The following is a 21,039-nucleotide window of genomic DNA, read 5'->3' on the forward strand; positions in this document are numbered from 1 at the left end:
AGAGACATCTGTGTAGCTTCTCAGGACTCAAGAGTTGTGGTTCTTTTCCTTTACTGTAGTTTTGGAATCAAAGGTCATACCCCACATTTTATACTGGGTCATCAAGTGTTCTGCACAGGTAAGGAATGCGGCAAGCAATGTACCGTAGGAAGATCAAGCTGTGGCTTATTGTGTCTTTCTCCTTCATCAGAAATCCTTATTTTAGTCATTATTAAACCGTGACCATGGTAAATTAAATCACTGAGTCTCTGGGTTCTGACTTTCTCTGTTTTTAAACAAAAGTTTTGACTTTATTGTTTGTTGTAATTTTGTTGATGTGTGTGTGTGTGTGTGTGTGTGTGTGTGTGTGTGTGTGTGTGTGTACTTATGTACCTGAGTAAAGGTACTTGTGCAGGCAATAAGAGGGTGTTGCATTTAGAGAGGTAGAGTTATGGGCAGTTGTAAACTGATTACCTAGATGCTGGCATCCAAGCTCAAGTCCTCTACAAGATGGGTATGCATTTTAATAATTATGCTATCTCCCATACCCACTAGTCAGGAATATGGCATGAACAAGAACAGTTTATGATTCATAATTTAGTAGGGAATAGAATAGAAGCAAATAGTAACACGCCCCTCCGCAGACACACATGGTCCCTGGTACAGGTTAAGAGATCGTTAAGTGCAGGCTTATCTTCTACAGAAAAGTCGTTGGTTTGTACTATCATGTGATAGCAGTTTCCACGGAACACACACGGAGTGTAGCTGTTTTCTGATTCCAGCGCCTCCTCCAATACTTCATGATGCTTTAGCTCCCACTCGCCTGCTTTGTGTGTGTTCTGTGGGTTTTTATGTCCAAATACACAAATGATATTTACCTCTGAAAATGCTTATGACATATAAGCATCTACACAATAAACTGATTGTCCTTTTGTCCAGCAAACATTTTACTATTTCTATCTCTTCACACAAAGACCAGTTTCGCTAGAGGTGAGATAGCTCAGCGAAGAACGCACACCTGCATGCACACATAGTCATGCGTACTCACAAAACACAACCCTGTCTATCTCTTATAGGAGAGGCACATGTCACTGTGAGAAAACTGATTCGGCTGTTGCCTAGGCATGGGTAGGGAAGCTCAGCCAACTGGCTCACAGGCAAACTCAACCCCAGCCAGAGCGCAAGGTTTCAGAAACCCAGTCAGCTAACCTGCAAAAATCAACACTGGGGTTAACCCCAAGGAGAACGTTCATTATTTATAGAGAGCTAATCACACAAAATGTTCTTAGCTTCTCTTTTAAAAAAAGAAACAATTAAAATTGTACTGATGTGACTAAGCTCCTTAACAAACTCCATGTGGCTTTGGCTCAAATAACTAAAAGGGTTGGAGATTAAGCTAAGGTTTTTCTCTCCTAGGATGCATAATCAGGAAATATATTATCGGTAGAGTATAATCCAGCCATCTGTTCTCAATTAGAAAGTATATGTTACTATTACAAAAATGGAATGCCATCATCTCAGTGTCTTTGAAATATGACTAGCAAAGCAGGGGCGGTGAGGTGTTTAGCTGAGATTGTGGAATTATAGTAAGCTATGTAGACTTGAAGTCCTGAATGAAAAAATACAATGGAGAATGATTCTCTCCCACCTGAGCTGTTAATGGCTTAATTGTCTAAAAGATTGCATTTGTCTTATACGAAGTTTATCCTTGACTATTATGTACTTGACTTCACTTAGAATTTCCATGAAACTTTTAGAATGATATAACTCTGAAACCCCTATATTATTACAAAACTATTCTGTACTCATTGCCATGGAAATAGCTTTGGTGGTGTCCATATCCCTTTGCCAAAATAATAATAATAATAATAATGTTTCTTATTTATTTTTTAACCTGGCTTCTCATTGTTTGCTTGTTTTTTTAAATACCAAAATGTATGAGTTTTGAAGAACTAAGTACTAAACTAGCACAAACTCATAAATACATGAACCAAGCCACACCACAGTTTGAAACTTCTTGTAAATGGAATTTTATAGTCTTTAGTTTGAACCAGAATACCTTTCTGTTCAAATAAATTCTTATGTAGACTCCTATTTCCCTCTGAAGAGTTGAACAAAATATAATCACAGGTCATTATCCTACTATGCGTTAATAAACTATGACTAGATATCTACTTTCATGAGTTTCCCATCAGCGCATAGCCTTCCTGGCCTTTCCTTACTCTTCACAGTACAAAACAGAATTGACTGTATTTTTTTTGAGAAAATCTGGGAGCCACAATGAGAAATAAAGTTACTCCTGCTGTTCTGGGGTGGCATTTAACACTGGAGAGGTCAGGGGTGTGACAGAAACCATATTTTTCACAAAAACTAATTGAAAAACTGACAGTCAAAGACAAGATAAAAACAGTGGGGACATCAGGTTCCTCCTCCTCCTCCTCCTCTTCCTCTTCTTCCTCTTCCTCTTTCTCTTCCTCTTCCTCCTCCACCTCCTCCTCCTCCTCTTCCTCTTCCTCTTCCTCTTCCTCTTCGGTAAGCCTTGAAAAGTAACCTCATGGTCAAGCATTCTCTAGTCACAGTATCTCACAGCTTAACTTCAGAGGGTCTTCGTGTTTATTATATTTTTAAATGTTTACATTTTTATTATGTGTCTATGAGTGCATATCTGTAGGTATGGATACAGAAGTGTAGTTCCTGTAGCGGTCATAACAGAGTATCAGGTTTAATAAAGCTGGAGTTACAGTTGTGTGCTATTTAACAGGGATTATTGGAACCAAACTTTAATCTTCTACAAAAACACTGCATTCTATTAATCATCTCTCCAGACCATATAATCATTATTTTTAAAGGTCAAAAACTTGGTTATGTCCTCCTTAAGTCCCCAAACTCTATAATCTTTGTATTTGTCCCTTCGAATCAGAGATAATTTTTATTATGGAATTCTAATGCTAGTGATGACACAATTTATCAAGTATTGTAAGTAGATTGCTATGCAATTACAGCAGGTGATGAAAACATTAAAAGCAACATGTAAACAAAACCATGAAGTAGAGCCAGTTACATGACTCAGGGGATAAACAAACAAACCTACCAACAAGGCACATAAACCTGAGTTCAATACCCAACATCCACAATGTGGAACTTCAATGACTTTTCCTTCTGATCTCTACTCAAACTCAGTGACACACACAAGCACATCTCATATGCAAAAAAGTGCAAATATAATGAAAAGCTAAAAAGAAAATGTGAACTGCGCGTGCAACTGCAAGTTCTCCAGCCACAGCATATCGAAATACAGGATCTTGAAAACAGAATATAACAAATCTTGGCACTGCAGGCGCTTTCTAACACAGCCTCTTTCCAAGGATCCTTCTTGCCACATCAACCATATCAAGATGAGGGAAAACCAACATTGGCTATTTGTCAGCAACTGCTGACATTCTTAGAAACACTGTGCTTTCTCAAGCAGATCTTAAGCCAGAGGAGTCCAGGAGTACTAAAGACAGAGCCCTAAGTGGATGGCTATGAAATATTCATTAGAGATAAGCTTCACCCTCAATGTCATTGAAGCAACCCAGCATGTAGGACTACTTCATCTTCATCTAAAGTTACCCATGTCTAAGTGAAAGAGAAACATGATTTCCTTCCCACTAAGTCTTAAGAATCTATGCTTTGGTTAGTAGGCTAACCAAAGTAGAGAGAGAAAGGCACAGAAATTATCTGCTGGAGAACACATTTTATTAGGGTTAAGAGTTTCATTATTTTTTCTCTTCCTTTAAAAAAATCCCCTGAACAAATCCCTGATACGTCTGATGATACTTCATTATGATTGTAGACAGGAGCCTAGCATTACTGGCCCTGAGAGGTTCTGCCCAACAACAGACTGAAACAGATACAAAGGCCTATACCTGAAAAATAGATGGAGCTTGGGGAGTTTCATGGAAGAGTTGGGAGAAAGATTGAGGGCCCCATAGTGGATAGGAACTCCACAGGAAGGCCAACAGAGTCAATAAACCTTGGTCCTTGGTTCCCAGAGACTGAACCACCAAACAAAGAGCATACATGGGCTGGACCTAGCCCCCCTGCACATGTGCAGCTTGGTCTTCATGTGGATCCCCAAATAACTAGAGTGGTGGCTGTCCTTGACTCTGTTGCCTTTTTGTGGATCCTGTTTCCCTAACTGGGCTGCCTTACCTGCCCTCAGTGGGACAGCATGTGCCTAGTCCTGCAGTCCTGATGTGCCAAAGTGGATGGGTACCCAGAAGGAAACTCTCCTCTCATGAGAGGAGAAGGGGGTGATGGGGAAGGGGATGTTCGAGGTGGGGACTGGAAAGTGGGTGGATGTGATGGAGATGTAAAGTGAATAAACAAAATAATGGAAAAAGAAAAGCAAAAGAAATAGTAGTTTACTTTATTATATATAAAATTGAAAGGTATTGTTGGCTGTACTCTTTAATTGTCCTCCTACCTTCTTTTTATAGACATTTCCTGAAATGCTCTCACTAATGGAGGGGTGTGACCACTATAACAATACATACTATTTCCTAGGGCACAGCCATGTTCATATGTTACTACATCCCTGGGCTACAATGACAGAAATAATAAAACATTGATTCTTGCTTAACTAAAATAAAAGAGGGCTGAAGATGTAGCTCAGTTGGTAAAGTGCTTGCCTAGCATGCTGGCTGCATTCAGTCACCAGTGCTACACAGTGACAGTATGTGTCTGTAGTTCCAGCACTGAAGACATGGAGATAAGAGGATCAGAAGCTTGGCTACATTGCCAGTTTTGGATCCCCTATAGACATTTGAGATCCTGTCTCCAAAACCACAATTATGCAAGTAATGAATAACCAAGGAAGCGACCACCACCATTAACAACAAACATGCTTCCATATTGCGTGGCTTAGAATAACAACGGAGAATGTGGGGAGAGGAGAAGTAACAGATTCTGTAACCTAGCAAGGTGTATGTGGACCCACTCATTGTTAACAATAAGTGCTAGTGTTGGCCCTGGCTGGCGTGGGTTAGAATACCTCAACTTCTTTTTCTAATCTTTCACGTTGGGTCTTCATGCCTCAATATGCCAAAATAGTAACAACAACAACAACAACAACAACAACAAAAGGGTGGTTTTGGGCCTTGGTTAAAAGCCTCACCTAGGTGTGCGTTTTCATGCCCAAACTGAGGGGGAAGAGAAGCAGACTCCTTTCTTGGAGACAGAAACATACTGCATGGAGGGGCTTTGTTGACATTATGGAAAACAATATGGTAGCATCTCCAAGGGAGCATCCAATAGACTCTTTCTCATGCACCACCTCATTTCATCTTAGCCATATTATGCATAAAGATGTTTTCAAAGATAAAGATATATGGGTGTTCATATCAGGAATAACAAAAGGAAGTTAATTCTGAGCCAGGAGATTTAATTTGTTTTTATGACCCTTACCAGAATGCAGTTTTTATCTTCCCTCGTTTTAAGCAGCATCAAAAGTGTTCATGCATTGTTCCCCTTTCAGTTCATGTCTCTTTCCTATGTATCCTCCCTCCTCATTAGACTGAGAAATCAGAGGGTATTCACACTCTTGAGATCAAATTCCGGTTTTATCATAAAGGGGAAAAGAATTTGGAGGAAGAAATAAAAACTTTAATGCTATTAATCTCGAAATTCTGGAGAACAGTTGTCATGGCAAGCTACTTCTTTTTGCAGTTTCTTGAACATATATGCCCTCAGCCTCACTGGGGTGACAAGAAAAGGACAGGCAGGTACACAGACATACGTACATAAATTCTGGGATCAGGTGAGGTATGCCCTGATGAAAGGCAGCAGCCTAAAGCCTCAGCATATGTATTTCTTTCCAAGGGAAGAACAAGGAGGCAGCCTTAGCTGATCTCAGTAGGTGGTCTCTGTACAGGAGCACTCTCAGACCCTAGTCATGGTGGATGAAGGTACAGTCGATAGTTCTTGGGCACACTGGTTAACCCTCTGTAAACAGTTGTTACTTAGACAAGTGGAAGGCTTCAGTGTTTCTCTGAGCCTCCCCTGGGGAGGGCCTCGCTACTCCCATGAGTCTTGGCTCCTTGACATGGCTGGGCACATATCAATAATACATAGTCACTCAGCGCCCCATCTGCTTCCTGCACGGGTGACTTTAATGTTTACTGGGGATCAGGACAAGATACAATGTAACATTGCAGTCAGGTAGTAAAAATACGTTTCTATCTTTTTTGCCTTCTTGCTGGAATGTAAGGAGGAATAAGTGTGAGGGTGGAGAGCTCATGCAGGACAATGGTTTCATGTATTTTGATAACTTGGCTTCGCCAAGAAGAACTCTCACCATCACTTAACAGTGAAGGAAGAAGGTGGCACGTGACACAGAAGGCTTGAGAATAAACCTTACATCAGTGAAAGGGAGAAACAAAAGTGAAAATTGTTCTGATGACAAATATATGTATATAATTAATTAGCTCTTACTGTCCATTTTTATTTTAAATCACGATTTCTTCAGCTGTTTCATCATTGATTTCATCTTTTTTCATTTGTATTTGGACATAATTTTCAGCACTATTTTAGCCTATTTTTCACATTGCTAGAAATCAACCTGTGTACTTGCATATCATAGAATCCTCTTGACACACCTACAGTCAATGTAAATAGATACCGTAATGCATAAAGGATATTTGATTACTAATATATTGGCTGAGGCTCAAAGTTTCTGAAATAATATGAAACATACTGTTAAAATAAGTAAAATCAAACTACTCCATTATCTTTAAATCTGGAGGATAATATCCTTTAAAAGTACTCTTGATTACTAAATCAAAGGTAATTCCCAGATATTGCTAACTCAAATTGGCTCTAAATTGTCCCATTAATTGTGCTAAATTTTACAAATCATCTCTGAACCTTCCTTTCCGCATAGAAATGTGGGATTTAGTGGAAGACTTTCCAGGGCTCTTGCACTCCTACATGACTCCTATAAGATATTCTAAGATGCAAGCTTCCTGTGCAACTGTCTCCCTGAGGATGCCATTGGTCCTTTGGTCCCTGATCTGCTTGTCTGTTTGCATTCTTCGCCAGGAGTATGTAGGCATACAGTGCACTGTTGCCTTAACCCCAGTCCTAATGAGCTGCGTGCACCACACAACTGATCCAATCTTTAAAACGTGGTCTGTATGGATTTGGTATTCAGACTGAGTAATACTGAAGATGGATTGTTACGGTGTATCCCTGCTTTCCATGAATGAGTAATGAAATCTAGTGAGCCATTTCTAGGTTGTACAGTCCTTAGATTCAGAACCTTGGCACACAGGACAACCTTCCAATTCCTTTTCTGATAAAAATCACATGACTTGTGGCTGTGATTTTAGCACAAGGCAGGTAGATAGAATTTCTATAAGACATTACGTGTAAAGATGAATGAGTATCACAGAGATAATGATCTTACTACCTAGAGATTTTAGAAAAGGATATGAAAATAATAAGGAACGTTTTTCATGCCTACTCTAATCTTTCCCTTTCAATGCTCTCTGAAATAAAAGAGAGATGAGATGAAAACAGACAATATTGATAGTCAGGGTTAAAAGAAATCACACTAGACATAAGCACCCGGACTGTTAGTTTCTGGATGGAAAATTTGATGGAAGAAAGGCTTCCGAGAAAGGAGTTGGTCTGAAAGTGTATAACAAATTCTAACCAATTGCTGTGTCATGAAAGGCAAATGCCAGGGTCTGTTCAAGACCGACATAAGGCTGAATTACTCAGCCAAACAGGAAAGACATATAAGTCCACGGTTCTCATTTTATACCTAGAAAACCAGTTGGAGTTTATAACTTCATTTTCACAGGGAGAAATGCAAATCAATGAATATTTTTTTAAAAAATCAGGTCAAATATTATTTATAAATTGACAGTGTAGAAAACTGAAGGGGACCAAATTATAATTTGCATTATTAATGACCAGAATGTCACATAGCTGGGTTAGTACTTCTAAACATCTGTATATAGAAATGGCAGAAGGCCCTGAATTACTGCGACAGAAACATGTGAGTTCCAATAATTCTAATTAATTATTGTCTAAGCATAAAAACATTTACTCTAATCCCTGCAGACTCCACAAATGTGGGTTGCTATTCTTCAAATAGGAGACACTCATTTCAAATTTGGAAAAGACAACATAAAATTATATTAGTGCATGTAATTTGATTAATTAAATATCACTAGAATTAAATCAAGGGCCATTATTAAATTCAGAAAACTGCACATTTCAGAGTGTATATTTTTCATGAAAGCTCCTCATGAGAAAGAAAAAAAGGAAAGAGGCAGATTCTCTAGTTCCCCAGTGACAGCATTTATTTCAATCAAGGCATCCCAAACTCAGACAAATGCAAAAAAAATGCCAATTTTAACTACACCCTGCTGGAAAAAAGAAGGAAGTGAATACATTGCCCTTCAAACTGTGCTTTATAATATTTCATCTTTATCTTTAAGGTCCAGCATCCTTGATAAATTTTCATCTTTCATCTCCAGCATATTTGATAAAAAAGGGGGAATTTGCTCAGAATTGGAAACAAAAGCAATAAAAATCATGTGGCCTCGCTACTGTCATAGGACTGAAACTCTCAAATAAGATGATGGTCTGTTTCCAATGCTAAAACAAAAAGCTGAGAGACCTCTTCCTCGAGAACTGCCCTTGCTTTGAAGATGCTCCTGTGTTGACTGACAGCTTTTCCAGCGTCTTCCCTGGTGACTGGAGCTTCACAGTGAGAATGAAAACTTTGTAGGAGACGGCCCATATCCTGATTGATGATTCAAAACCAATCATGCACAGAGCTTAACAAATTGGCTTAATTCTTCCTTTTTTAATTTTTACTTTAAAAAGCAAGTCATTTTTATTTGTTATACCACAACATGGTATTCCTTCTAGTTCTATTGTATTTTGTGGAATTATCATAAAGATAAGATGAAAAAAAAACTAGGAATGATTAAGGCTGTGAGAAAAAGACAGAACTTACATGGAAGGGAATAGGAAGGAGGCTCTGGTAAGGTCGAGGTGATCATAAATCTTCATCTTCATCTCTTTTAGAGATAGTTACCCTAGGAGTGCATCACCCAAAAATAGAGGCCAGAGGCTGGAACAAGAAAGGTGAAAAACCTGCAGCTTATGCCTATATGATGATAACTAGATTTTTCCACAGAAGTACTTATGTTTTTACACATTGGCTATTTACTGAAGGTCAAGCCAAACTGACACCTTTGAGTTCCCAACAGGAGTGTGATTCAGCTGTCATTCTGGGTCACTAGTAAGCCTCCAGACTAAGCATTGAGCTTTATCTTTGGGACAGCGTGGCATGCCAACATGTAGATTTGTGAATGATCTGACAAGAGGCCAGAAGGAGGACAAAGGCACAGGGCAACATTTCCTCTCATCAAAAGCACTGTGCAAAGCAGAAAATAGCATTTAGCAAATGTTACAACATAAATATCTCCTACAGACATGCAGACAGTGTTTTGATTTGGGAAAGTAAAATATTGTCTGACTCAAAATTGAGTCACTCTCAACCCTAACTATACCAACACCAAAACTAAACCAAACAAAAACCAATCAAATAACAACCAACTAAACAAGCAAATAAAAGCCAAAACCTAAACTAAATAATGCATGCAAGTTATAAAATAAAGTTTCATGGCAAAATTGCCTAGGATCATTACAAACTCTTCTGGATTACTACTTCACAGATAGTACTATAATTTTATAAACTAAGCATTGCCACAACGATAAGTGCCCAGCAATGATTTAATAAACATCATTGATGTCAATCTTGTGATTTGTCACTGAGATCAAAGATGATTGTTTCAAAATATCTTCATTTTTGTCTTACAGAGAATCCCCTGGTCTTATTCTCCTTGACTGTACCCACACTTTACAGGACTCTGACATTTCTATTACAATGTTCTCCCGCTCCCAATAGAAATCATTATTATTTGGAAGATCCCCTTGTCTTTGGGCTTTTAGCTGACTAGCAGGTCCCCTCTCTGCGTTCATAGCAGTTGTAAATCTCACTCTTGGACTGTGTGTAAGCATGTGCTGATTTCAAAAGAAAGATGAGGAAATTCCTGTCACTCACTCTTAACCCTGAGCTCTTACTCAAGAAAGAAGTCAGTAAGACTATGTGGTTTATAATGACTCACAGTATGAGGCAACAACCCAGAGCTGGTGTCTTTAATACTGCAGAACAAAAGGCCAGGTATAGCCTTCAGTCAATCATGATGTCTAGCAACCATGAAGGACGCCTCCAGATCCAAAACTCTGGTAAACCTTTGTCCATCAAAAGTCATATTGTTAGGCAGTCCTTTCTCTTTTTGGAATACAGGTTCTATGGCCTTATTCACTTTCCTTTATATATCTATAAGCCCATCAAACTAAAGAGATAGGTAAGTGTAATTTCCTATAACAAATGTAGTTGTAGTCTACCTCTTTAAAGAATGTGTCTTTATGGATGAAAATCAGCCAGTTTAAGTCTTTAAAACGAGTCTCTTCTATGTTAAAACTGGACCTTTTCTGATCTTCTTACCCATCTCCACCAAGGTGAAGACCTCACCATCATGGCTATACTTTACGACCTCAAGCTGCCCATACTGAGTACAAACTCATCATATTCTGATGACCCCAACCTCAATTGTCAAGAAAGCAAGGGGGTGGTGTCAAGTATGGTGGTCTGAAGCATTGGGGAATTCTTCACCGACCCCAGAATCTTTAAGTACTCCAGAGTCCCAAACTGATCTGTATTTTTCATCTTTCTGATTCTATGGAGATGTACTATGGATGGCTAACCTGGTCTACAAATTATTAACATGACAATTCTAACCTTTACCACTAGATAAACAAGAAACTTATAGAGGACATTGTTCAGCTAGACTGCAGATCTTTAAGAATAGAAAGGGTAGACTGTGGAGATGTCTCAGCTAGCACAAGGACCAGAGTTTAGTCCCTAGAATTTATATAAAAATAAAAGTACCCTAGCCCTCATGAGGTAGAGACAGGCAAATTTCTAGGACTCCCTGGCTAGGCAGGTAACCTAGACTGCTCAGTGAGTTCCAGGTCAGTGAGATGCTCTATTCCAAAAAAAAAAAAAATTTAAAGAGATATTAGAGTACAATTTTTTGTCTGTTTTTCAGAAGAGAAACTGAAAGCAGATATGAAAAAGAAGTTCAGAGAAAGACAGATCAGTGTGTGGTCAGGACTTTGCTCTGTTTATCTCTACTGAAGGAGACAAGCATATCATGTTACAGGTCTCAGGCAGATAATCTATGAAAAAGAACATCCCTGGCTATTTAGAGCCCTAGACTTGATGGGTGGTAACTCTAGTGATGATATATTCTTATATAAAGGCCATATTTTAAATATATTAGGTGACATTAGAGATAGCTGCTACCATTTCAATAAAAGCCCATAGATAAATAGGTCAATCTTTTTAATTGTGACATTTAAGAAATTACCCAAACAACAAGTTCATAAAGCCTGTGGTTGGAAATAAGCCAATTATTTCCTCCCCCTTCTGCCTATACCAAAAGTCACATTGTAATAAATGTAAATATTTAATACACTGACCTTTCGTCCCATAATATACTCCTATGAATTCACATTGGGCCTCTATAACAAAATTATCACAAGGAGCACTAAACAACATCATAATCTAATACAGAACATGCTTTGAGGATTCTTAGAATAATAATACCACTAAATATTTTGTTTTGTTTTGTTTTGTTTTGTTTTAAAAAGATGATGATGGGGGATGGAAAGATGCCTCAGCAATTAAGAGTGCTTGCTGATCCTGCAGAGAACCTGAGTTCAAATTTCCAAGCACTCCATTCAGGTAGCCCACAAGCCTCTTTAACTCCAATTCCAGAGCACATGATGCCCTCTTATGGCTCTCATGGCAATCTGCACTCATAATCACACAGCCACACACAGACCCACAAACACACACATAATGAAAAATACAATAAATATTTTTAAAAATCAATGAAGGAGACTTGGCGGTAGGTTAGTTAGGAAAGCATTTGTTTCCCAACTGAGTAACTGAGCCAGACCTGCAGTGTCCATGTATAGAAGATAGGAGGGGCACTGCACTCCAGTGATTTCAGTAATCCAGTTAGACAAGGTTTTCTATGTTTTGAGACATGACCTCACTCTATGCCATTTGCACTGCTCCAATAGCAATGAAGGCACTGGAAATTTGATGCTCAGGCCATCATCTACACAGAGTTCTCCAAAGCACAGCACAGGGAAATGTCAGAAGTACCAGTGGAAAGAGTGCTAATTGGGAGAAACAACCTTTTTTTTTTCCTGTTTATCTGAGGGAACAAAAAAATTAACACACATTGTCAGGATCTTCAAAAGGATCCAAGATTCCCTTCAACTCCATCCCTCCATCCCTCTATCCTTTCTTTCTTGTCTGTAAGTTTCCTTTCTATTTTATCTGGAGGCCTAAGTTCAGACTCAGAAGACAAAGACTTCTGTGCAACACTGGGTTGGCTTCTCCATAAATTATTGTATTGATTGAATGTTGATCCCGGCTGTAGTCCTCTGGGGCTTTGCATTAGCAAGCACTTAGCAGAACACAGAATGGTTTGGGGAGTACTTCCCCCCACCCCCGACCCCGGCATCATTTATTTTCTTACTAAAAGCAGTCTAATTTAGAAGCATGCTCACTAAAGTCTCCCTTTCAGAGAGGTCCAGACGTAATGAAGGCAGCCTGCCTTATATCGAGTTACTGACATAGATTATAATTAGGGAAGCATGAGTGAACCAGCCTCATCTTGGAAACCGCATCCTCCTGTTAGTCACAATGTTATGTCAAATGCATTGTTTGATTGAATTACAGACTTAGCTCATTCAGAAAGCCCTTGATGATCATGTTTCTTTATGTGCTAATGCTTGGTACTTTCTTTTATGCTCCTTGGGATCAGATCATTTCTTCGAGGATTTTGCTTCCACTTTTTCGACTGAAGTTGAGTTACAAATGGAGCAAGAGTGCTTTAAGGATAGAAGTTCACGGTAGTGTGTTTGCCTAGCATTTGTCAGGCTCTAGGTTCAATCTCTGGCATTATAAAAACAAAGCAAGCAAATCAAAATTTGAAATTAAAACAAAAAATCTCCAACAAAGATGAAATGAATGGGTGATGCGCCTGAAATAAAGCAGTATTTGGACATAAAAAACAATCTTTGAACAAGCTTCACCAGCAATCCTCTAGAAAGAATAGCAACCCAGCCTAGATTCCCAACAGTGGCAAAAACAATGCAATGGTGAGAATGCTAAAGGCCTTTTGATTGGATTTCTCAATACTTCTCAAGACTACAGTCTTCTAAGACCCCATTGGCTGCTCCTCCCCTTGTGTCTGAGGGTGTATGTAGGACTGGGCAAGAGAGAGCTTTTGAAAACACTGATATGAGAAGAAAGCTCCCCAAATCACAGAACACAAGCGCCCTGGAAAGTGAAAGAAGTGAAACTTTAAAAGAATCCTGCCACAAAGCTGCCCAGTACCCTAGCACACTCTCCAGGATGCACACAGCTCTGTAGGAAGAACCTTTCTTCTGATGTGTGTGACCCTTAAACACTTTAGCCCTCTACTCCATCTCTGACCTTGATTTTCTCTCTTGCTTTGCATATTCCTTTGTCCTTACTGTAGATATCCTTCTAAGCCTCTTCTATGTATCCTTTCCTTTCCTTTCTTTCTTTCTTCCTTTCTTTCTTCCTTTCTTTCTTTCTTTCTTTCTTTCTTTCCCTCCTTCCTTCCTTCCTTTCATTCTTTTTTTGAGAATATACTGAGAAATTTATATCTAAATAAGAAGCATTGGAGGAAGCAGGACTAGATCAGGGAAGAGTAACTAGACTAGACTAGAATTCAGACTTGCATCTGTATAGATCTGTAACTGATCACTCCTTTGCAACTGCCACTTATCACTCAGGTCAGCTACAGAATAAAAACCCATCAACATTTCCTTTGTCATTGCCACTTCTGCTAAGTATCTCAATCCAAAGGTTTTGCTCTGCTTCTTTTTCTTCCTGCACTTAGTTCAAGCGATGAGATATCAATGTTGATTCATAATTGTGAAAAATGAAGCACAAGGGTGTCAGGTATGAGAAATTAGAAAGAATTGGTGTGGAGCATATTGCAAGTTTTAGTACTATCTCTGAAAAATCTCTGCGATTCTAAAATTATTCCTAAAATGAAAAGATTATAGATAAAAGTGTAACATGTGTAGGTACTGTTCACGTATATAAACTTTGGAAATCAAGACTTTAATATATAAGATTGTATAACCCTTTCATGATAATTGCTTTCACAAATTTGTCAGCATGCATCCCAGCAAGCATGGCCAAGTCCTCTCACTACCAGCGGGACTCCACCCCTCTGCAGCATGTGCTCTAACCCACTTCAGAGCTCTTAGCTACTGTGGACAGAATAAAGTACAACCTTACCATTTATACCTCTCCTCCACCCCAGCACCCCAGTCACAGGAACGGAAGCGTTCTTCTCTATGCTTATTGGCCATCTGCTCATCTTCTCTAATGGGATGTCATGTCCAAGCATTCATTCAGTGTTTGAATTAGGTTGTCATTGATCACTGTTGGATGCTAAGACTACTTTGTGTTATTACAAATGCAAATCTTTTATCAGAGAAGTAGGGTGAAAGTATGTGGCTTGTCTAAATTTTATTAGTATTTTCTTATTTTTCACTTTTAAAAATAGTGTAATTGTGTGCATACATGATGTGTGCATGGGAACTCAGGAGACTACATGGCAGAGTGTGCATACAGAGGTTAAAGGACAGTTTTGTAAAATTGGTTCTTTCCTTCCACCATTATGAGAGTTCCTGCTAAGCTATCTTTTCTTCTCCTCTGATTTTCTTTAATAGTAAGCTTGACTTAATTTTTTCCTTTTCTTTCAGGTATGAGGTTTGGGGATACTTCTTAAAGTACACGTAACAATCAGAAATCACTACTCTAAGGTTTTTACTAACTTGTGTGTCTCACTTTAAGTGCAATATTGCCACAGACAGGGAATGTCTGTTTCATTCATTTTATATTCTGAGCACACAAAAGAATGCTTGTGTAAAGCCAACACATAGACACGCTCCCTGTAATTATGCGCGGGTGATCTATCAGAATAATGTCATTGACTGAAGAAAATGGACATTATTGCTTCTGATGGTTAGCACAGTGATTCTGAGAAAACATATGCAGAGTCTGACCATGGACGAGCAGCTAATACTCGGCAGTGACTGTTGTCATTATTTTTGCTGCAACACTGCAGCATTCCCAAAAGCCAAGGCTCCAAAAAGAGGAAGAGGTGAAAGGGCTCTTTTCAGTTCATTTACAAGGTCAATTTGTAGACCTGGAACACACCCAGGCCCTAAACTAAGTGTAAGTTGAATGCAGTGTGTTTTATTTAATAAAATATGCAGCTGTAAATATCCTTGAATTCACAAGCATAGGCCATTTCGAAAGGAATGCATATCTGTGCAATTTTCAAGCCCATCCTCCTTTTATCTGTACAGTATTGCATGCATATTCTGAAGTAAAAACTTCTGGAAAGTGATTTTCTTCTTTGGGATCAGCTTGGAATGTTGAGAATCGGTTTGTTTCTGTGGTTTTAATTGTTGTTGTTTATGGTTTTTATGGTTAAAGCCCAGAGTCTCATATATGAGAAGCATTCACTAGACCATTAAACTACCACTGTACAACCAGCCTGATTGCATCAATTTAAAAGGAAATAAGACTTACCCAAGGCTAGATAAGTGTTTGCCATGCAAGCAGGACAAGGACCTGAGTTTGATTTCCATTATGCCTGCTCTATGACAAAGAGCTGGCAGTGGTGGTGCACATATATAATCCCAGTGGTGGGCAGATGGCTTTCTGGCTACCTAGCTTATACAAATCAGTAACCTCTGAATAAGAGATCTTGCCTTCAAAACATGGTTATTAGTCCCTAGAACATAACACCTGAGGTTGACTTCTGGACTCTATACACACACACACACACACACACACACACACACACACACACACACACACAACTAGAAAATGGTTTTCATATTCAGTATTAAACTCTGGCCATCATGATTGTCAATCAGTGGAAGCTTAAAACTCTGTGCACTACCATGCAGTAAGGATTCCTATGGTCTCCTAATCAATGTTTATGGTGAAGCCCTGTACTTAGTTTTTACACACATCCTCTGCAGATCATGGGTATTTCTGATGCAGGTTGTCTGTGAAGTTCACACTGAAAAACAGTTTCAACAAGAAGTTTCTATGAGCAAGGGGAGGAGGCCATAAACAGAGAGGCAGTTTCAGGTTTGCATGCCTATAGGGGAACATCTGAAGACACAGTTCCGTTGCATGTCTAACCTAAAGAACGAGCCACCTGCCATCCCATCTTCAATTTATGTCCTAGACTTCCCGACTTTAAAGTTGGCCCTCCAGATTTGATGCTTTAGAATCTGCAGATTCAACTAACTGTTGAAAACCATTTGAGAAGATGAGTTATACTTGTACCGAACATGTGAAATCCTATTTATTGTCATTATTTCCCACAAATAGTATAGCTCAACAGTGACTTACAGTATATTGGGCATCACTAATGATTTGAAAACAATCTGAATGAAAGGGAGAGAGAAGCACAGGTTACCTGGAAAGCAGTGTGTGCTATTTCATGGAAGATGTTTGAACACTTGCAAGCATTTCAAGACCAATCACATAGATTCCTGAGGACACTGTATTTGAGTAGGAAAATTTTTCAAAATAATTTGCACACAGCAAAATCTACGTTCAAAGAAATGAACTTAGCGGAATGGAATCTGCACTCCGCTACAGAAAAGGACGGAATAACAGGTTCGCACCACAGCTATATGACCACGTTCTTAAAAATACCTATAAAGGCAGACAGGCACTTGGCAAAAGAGCAGGTACACGACATATCAACAAACCCCAGTGTGCTGTCAGCATTCAGAGCATGGAAAGTAGAAGCCCAAAGCTGTAAAGGGGCACAGGAAAAAGGAACAGCATCTTAAGATATACCCAGGTCTCCTCTGAAATGCCCATCCTGAGGACATCCCTTCTACATGTGTGATTTACTTCTTTGTAGAAAAGTTGGAGGTGGACTGGCAGAACCATGTGAGAGTGGGAAGTCCCAGACCAGTTCTCAGCTATCCAGGACACACAAACAAACAAGAAGTGAGATAGGATTATTGGGTCATGAGTCATAGCTTCTTGACGCCATGAAGGATTTCTTTCCCCTTCCTTTGATTTACTTCCTATGACACCACCCATTAGTCAATAGTCATTAAATAGGTGTTGACTGAGTAGCAATAAAATAATTAAAATAAATAAATAAAACCAAAATAAATAACTATCTGATATCAATTCATCAATTCACCTGGAGATTAGCTCAAACTAAAGAAAAACCAGGAGCACTGTCATACATAATTGAATGTAGAAGAATCATAATACAGAAACATGGGTGCTCTGGCTAGGGGTAACATCCAAAGACCTAGTTCTCTGCAATCTGGCAGGAAAGCAGACATATGACACACTATCTCCTCTGGCTGCAATACAGACATGCCATCACCACACATCCTTGAGATAAGGTTAGTTCATAGGAGGAAGCAACTATGTTTGAACGTGATGGCTAATGGAGGAACAGACAATTCTCTGATGAATCAGAGAAAGATGTGTCAGAATGAGTCAGAAATGTGATACACCTAACTCTCATTACAACAGCACAGGAAAGAGAAGCTATTTCAAAGCAGTGCAGAGAGTCAGTCATCGGGAGTCAGCGCAGTGTGTGCAGTGCAGTGCGTGCAGTGCAGGGGTGTTTGGTCCTGAGTTCGTGCAGCTCAGTGCAAGTCAGCAGAGGTGGTTGAAACCAAAAATAAGCAGGAGCCAGATTAGAACAAATTGCCAGAGTTAGGGTGAGGCCAAGCAAGGAATTCAGTGAGAAGCCAGATTGAACCAGTTGACTTGGAGAGGAGTTTTAGCCACCAAATGGCAAATTAAACCCACCCAAATGACAAGTATCGGGCCCATGAAACTCATCTACATTGTTGTTCAAAATAAATAGCTTTATCTGATGGGTAAAACTCACCTTTTCTATGAAATTGTTGTGTGTATGTATGATGTGTGCACATTTAGATATGTTTTCACACTTCTTTATGTTTATGTGGGGAAGTTGGGGAACAAATCTCAGGGGAGGATCTTTTCATTACTTTATTTGTTATAGGGTCTCTCTTTTAATATTTGCTCATACTTACATATGCCTAGCTGACTGAGAGCCTCCAGGAAGGCTCTTAATTCTCCTGTTCCCCCTTGCCCCTTTGCCAGAGGAGTACTGCGATTACAGATGAGTGTTACTGAATCCAGCTTTATCCTTGCTCTGGAGACTTCCTGAGCTGTCTCTCCAGCCTACTGTAAAGTCTCTCTAGACTTGACCTTTCTTTATTTGATTTTTATGTAAAGGAAGGTTTCTTATGCATCTCATGTTTCCATCACTGTATCCTCTTGCTGTTTTGTTTACACCTATGGCTTTCCTCCCTCTCGGATTTAGGCTGTAAAGCATAAGCAAAGAAACAATTATACACAATGTTTGCTCTTAATGTTCCTACATTGTTCTTCCATTTCTTTCCTGCCATCCCTTGGCAGTCAACTAATGAATCTATTAAGTGCCACTGTGTGGAAGGCACTATGTTAGTCTTCCTAAAGAAACAAGGTAGAACACAATCACTCAGCTCCATTTCAAAGGATTTACAGGGGCAGAAAGAGACAAGTAAACGGTTCAAGAGTGATAAAGGCAGGTTTACTTTGCTTCCCTGCAGGCTTACTTCAGCATCTACTCTCTTTTTTCAGCATCTATCCTCTGCCCCCTTCTTATTCCATTTGTGTATGATGTGGACATGTGCGCATGTTCATGCATTTACATGCATGACATGTAGACATGTAGACACTCAAGGTCAGTGTCTGGTGCCCTCCTTGACATGTCTCTTAGTGATCCTCACACATCACATTTATTTGGCAAGGCTGTCTGCACAGGTCTCTCTGCTCTACTCCCCACATAGTATCATTTTTGCTCCTGTCTTTGCTTCTTTCTGAAAATTCAATTTTAAATGTAATAGATGCCACCTTTCTTGCAAAATCTAAAGTGTGCATGGTCTGTAGTGTCAGAAAAATTCAGCATGTTGACAGCATCTTAAGGGAGCAGATGGATCATTGCCTCTTTTATTAAAAGTCCTCTTTCTTTGGGTTTCAGAACTCTACTGTTTCTCTTCTCATTTTATGGCAGCTTCCCCTTTTATAATTCATTTACATCCCATTCTCAATTCCGAATGTGGGCTTCCTTCCCAAACTGTACCTTCATTCCTTCCCTCTGTCATCTGATAGCACTTACTCAAGGGAATGCTCCTCTGAGAAATTCATTTATCAAATTCAGAGATTTGCAAATCTCCTTGTTTTGCCAATGTCCCATCCCTATGGCATTACCATCTGCTAGGAAGGGATTATAATTTATCAATGTCTAAAATCAAACTGGTTTCAACTCTGGCCCTGCTGTCCCATAAGACTTCCCAATCATTTTGCCTGTGGCCCATACAAGAACAAATGTGCACTTTCATTTCCTTTCAATAAATGAGAAATTTATTGACTCCTCTCTGCAATTTTGTAGCATTTGGTTTTTTGCATGTTCTTTTCCCATGGCTGCCACCAGAGCCATAGTAGCAAGATGCTTCTGTTTACCTTTGTTTGTTGAGGTAACTACACATGAACCATGTGCCTGCACAAGGTCTTTCCTGATTCAGATATAGTGTTTTAGTCAATGTTCTATTACAATGAAGAGATGCTATAATCTCAGTAATTGTTACAGAGAAAGAAACATACAATTGAGGCTTGCATATGGTTCAGAGGTTTAGTCCATTATTAATCTGAAGGTAAACAAGGCAGCATGCAGGCAGACATGGTGCTGGAGAGGTAGCTAAGAGTTTTACAACTGGATTGGTAGGCAGCACAAAGAGAGAATGAGCCACCTGGCTTGGCTTGAGCTTCTGAAAGCTCAAAGCCCAAGCACTGTCAGTGACATACTTCTTCCAACAAAGCCACACATAGTCCTACAAGGCTATGCACGGGGGCTATTTTCATGGGAGTGGGGTTAACATGACACTTGGCATGTTAATGTTTCAACATATCCCTTAGAAGTTAACAATCAACTAAATATCTAGTTTCTCTCTGTTTCCCTCCCTTCCTCCCTTCCTTCTTTCCATTATATAGTGTGTAATAATCTTAGTTGTGGGATGTTCTCAGTCTGGGGGTGCCTTGTCTGGCCTCAGTGGGAGAGAATGCAACTAGCCTCACAGATTCTTGATGTGCCAGGGTTGAGGGATACTCACGGTGGCCCCTATCCAATCATAGGAGAGGAGAAGGGAGAGGTGGGAGGATTATGGGAGGGAGTGACTGGGAAGGGGCAATAAGTGCGATATGAAATGAATAAGTAAAATAATAATAGTGATGATGATGTTAATGATGATGACAATAATAGTAATAATAATAATAATAATAATAATACATTTTTCTCATTCTGGCCACTCCCCACTGTCTCAGACTACTTGAACGTGTACATGCAAACAAAAGTGCTCATCCAATCCAATGTTCTGTGTCCATCCTCACTCATCCACAGCACTCCTTTCACTCTGCCTTTGGGAACGACTTGAAATCCTCATCTATAGTTTTTACAAATTTCATTAAACATTTAGCTTTACCATCACCTTTCTTATTAGTTCCATCAGTATCCCTTTCTTTTTTTTTTTTTAATTAACTTGAGTATTTCTTATATACATTTCGAGTGTTATTCCCTTTCCCAGTTTCCGGGCAAACATCCCCCTCCCCCCTCCCCTTCATTATGGGTGTTCCCCTCCCAACCCTCCCCCCATTGCCGCCCTCCCCCCATAGACTAGTTCACTGGGGGTTCAGTCTTAGCAGGACCCAGGGCTTCCCCTTCCACTGGTGCTCTTACT

General features: G+C 39.5%; 1 protein-coding gene across 6 annotated transcripts in view; it reads right to left on the reverse strand.

Annotated features, from left to right (window-relative positions):
• Nucleotides 1-21,039, reverse strand: part of Ctnna2 (catenin alpha 2) — a 1,149,154-nt gene that overhangs the window by 889,139 nt on the left and 238,976 nt on the right. The gene's annotated exons all lie outside the window — the stretch shown is intronic.

This window comes from Rattus norvegicus, chromosome 4 (genome assembly GCF_021556685.1).
Source record: "Rattus norvegicus strain SHRSP/BbbUtx chromosome 4, alternate assembly SHRSP_T2T, whole genome shotgun sequence".
In the NCBI taxonomy this organism is placed as follows: Eukaryota; Metazoa; Chordata; class Mammalia; order Rodentia; family Muridae; genus Rattus; species Rattus norvegicus.